This window comes from Taeniopygia guttata, chromosome 2, assembly GCF_048771995.1.
Source record: "Taeniopygia guttata chromosome 2, bTaeGut7.mat, whole genome shotgun sequence".
Classification (NCBI taxonomy): domain Eukaryota; kingdom Metazoa; phylum Chordata; class Aves; order Passeriformes; family Estrildidae; genus Taeniopygia; species Taeniopygia guttata.
In genome coordinates, this window is record NC_133026.1 from 89,097,495 (window position 1) to 89,100,848 (window position 3,354).

Below are 3,354 nucleotides of genomic sequence, written 5' to 3' on the forward strand. Positions count from 1 at the left end.
TTTTGCCTGTCTTTTGACTAAATGTGATATTGCAAGAGAGAAAGTCGTCACAATTTTTAATCCTTTCAAAGCTGTCAAAGAAATAGCTGAGAAACTGCTTATGTTACTAACAATGTATTGCCAAACACACAAAACCCCATTTTATTTCTTGCTATCTCCTTAAAGATATTCAGACCAAATTTATCAGCCTAAGACTCTTGCAGAGGGCATCCTAGCCTGAATATTTAACAGTCATCTGTGCTACTTAAAGTTTAACAATCGTTTTTCCCATATACTTCTCCCAACTCAGAAAAGAGGGCTCAAGTTTGAAAGAGTGCTTTGATTTGTACAAGAACACCGTAGCCTGTTGAACGCCATTCCGATCTGAGGGCTGTCACTTCTTCCAGCCATCAAGAGACTTCTGAAGAACCAGAAACCTGTCAAGTACTACTCTCTGTCAAAAAGCAAAAAGAAAATAAGCATTTTGATCTGGAAATTCATCTCAGACCAGGTACATCAGCTTGCTGATGACAATTGCCTCTCCACAAGTCTATAATGTTTTTCTTGTATGGTTACATGAACCTTGTATCTGTATCAATCAAAGTGTACTTTAGTATATGACAAGATGCTGAACTTAAGAACAAGCCTAAAGTCCCAGCTGGTTTTAAAGTTAAATAGAATGTGAAGGAGGTAAGAGTTTCTGACCAGAAAATAATTGTCTTATTGTAGAAACTGTACTACCACAAGAGGCAGAAATAAAGTGGAAAAAAAAAATCCAGTCAGAACCTATTTTTCACATACTTTTCACATATTATTACATTTAGAATAAAATAACCTCCCAAATATTTTCAGAAATTATAACCATGACACGGTAATGACAACCATTTAAAGTACAAGTATAGGGTTACCCCACAGCTAGCACTGGAAGTGAACTATGACAGGACAAAATGAGGTTGATGCCTTTAGAATATGACAGGCTAAGCAGCTGGCCTAAGAACATTTGACCAAAGAGGGTCTCATCTACTCAGTATAAAGTTTTTGTGACAACTATTATTATCAATAAATAGACTGAACCATTTGAAGACAGGATTTAGACATCACAGTGCAAGAGCAACTAACTAGTCACAGATCTGTCTGTGTCACAGCTTTAGTCAGCTACACATGACCTTTGAGAGTACTCTGTAGAGTTGTTGTCTTCTTCAACTGGTAAAAGAGCAACTTTCCAGTACACATTAGCGGTATTTATCTTAACCCAACAACTTGTAAACATCTTACCAAGCAATTAGAATAACTAATATATGACTGAATTTTTCTCTGATTGATAACGACATCACAAATGATTGCCTAGTATTTATTGGATGTATCAATGTATTTATTCTAAAATGATTCTGTTTCAACATGCAATTTTTAACTGCAGAATATATTTTTGAAAATTGTTCTATATTAATTTATTTTTTTCATGTAGTAGATGCTGTATTTTCAGAGCCTTTTCAAAGACTTAAAATTTTAGGGGTAAACAAATAGTTACTAATCTATGTGTACAAACCACTTGGAGTATATGCAACACAAATATTATTAATAGGAATAGATATTCCATATGCATAATTTTAGTTCGAAGGAGAGAAATTTCGGTAGATTTTTAAGTGATAAGAAATAATTGTCCTATATATGTATATGCATAAAAATGTTGCATAGACATTTAGATTTGACATATGGGAAAAGGGACTTCATCCAGACTTGCAAATCTAGAAAAATTGTATTTCCTCAGCAGGGACCTTCCCCAGCTGGTCCTTGACCGGTGCAGCTGGTTAAGCACGTTTCTCCAGCGGTGTTCATTTATTCTTTGTCTGGATTTTCACCTCACAGGAAGGCAGACAGCAGCATGGCTTCACATCTACTGGTTCATGGGACTCATACTTAAGTACTTTAGTGCCTTTTCCTCAGATCTCTCAATTGCTTAAAAAGAACTGCCACGTAAGTACTGATAGCATTAGAGTTGCATGTAGACCATGTCCTTGCATCAGTCCTGTTGACTTTCTTTATCTAATGCATTTCTATGGGTGCTGCTGCTGTTTGTTGCCACTCTTCTTCCCTTTTTTGCAGCAATATCTTTTCTTGTTGGCTCAAGCAGTACTCTTGTTCACCCCCCCCCCCCAAAAAAAAATGTGGTATAATTCAACAGGCTGCTTTACAAAAATTATTTCAAAGCCACTTTTCAAGCTGCTGAATAACTCTTAATAACTCTCAATGGCTAACTATTGGTATTTTTATCTGTGCCCACTTCTCTTCTGACGTTAATCTCTTTTGACATTATCATTTTCCTCTTTGTTGTTGCAAAATATTTTTTTCTTCCTTTCTTTTTGCCATCTCAGTCATACAGCTTTTACAGCATCAAGATGAAAGGCACAATGTAACACAAGAGTGTCTTGGCACTGGTGTTTGCCTAAGGTCCACAACAGAAGTCTCATACTCCAAAGCAGTTAGCATGAGGATATCAAGTACCAACAGAGAAAATGAATGTGCTGTTTTGGAGGTGAGCTTTGACTGAATTGAAAATTTCTTGACTGCCGTATCACCCCAGCTCCACAGACAGCAATGTTAATTGTGTATAGTACTGAAAAGATTCAGCAAATGCAGAAATAAGGACAAGTTAAAGGCATAAAGCTCAATTTATGGTGAGCTACAATCTAGAATGGCAATTGTAAATGCTCTGGTGGTCTGCTCATGTACATTGGTTTGAGCATGGTGCTAAATAACACCAAAGTCGTGGGTTTGATCCTGGTACGGGCCATTCATTTATGAGCTGGACTTTATGATCCTTGTCAGTCCCTTCCAACTCAGCATATTCTGTGGTTCTGATAACATCGGATATATTCATACTGTGTTCATTAAAATATTCATTTTACACAACTTGATCTTTGCCTTCTTTATCAGATATATTGCTCTGCTTTCCATCAGTGGCCATATATTATTTTTCAAATAACATAGATACCCACACCCACACTATTATTACATCTGAGCTTACCATAACTTCTGACTGTTCAGCTGCCAAAAAGATCCATATTTATATTATACAAGTCATGGATCTCCTTAGACAGCCAGCAAGGGCTGCCCATTTCTACCTACATGTAGGTGAGATACAGGCATCATTGAACTAGATGTTTAGATGTAAAGTCAAGAGAGTAACAGGGTGTGGCAACCCTCTCTGTTATCATATTACTTCCATTTTTTCTTCCTTGTGCCTCCACTCTAATTCTGTAGTCAAAATACTCAGTTGTCATATTCCTTATTTTGTCCCTGCCGACTGTAGACTTCTGCATTGCACAGAGGAGGACCATACACAGTGCCTGTGGAGGCCACATAGCCATTAAGTTG

At 37.0% G+C, this 3,354-nt stretch overlaps 1 long non-coding RNA gene across 1 annotated transcript; it reads left to right on the plus strand.

The window, feature by feature from the left end:
• The first annotated feature begins 289 nt into the window (after nucleotides 1–289).
• On the plus strand, nucleotides 290–2,829 carry LOC140682523 (uncharacterized). The gene is made up of 3 exons (XR_012054359.1): nucleotides 290–490; nucleotides 1,846–1,953; nucleotides 2,352–2,829. It is a non-coding gene; the product is annotated as an uncharacterized lncRNA (long non-coding RNA).
• Nucleotides 2,830–3,354: the final 525 nt, after the last annotated feature.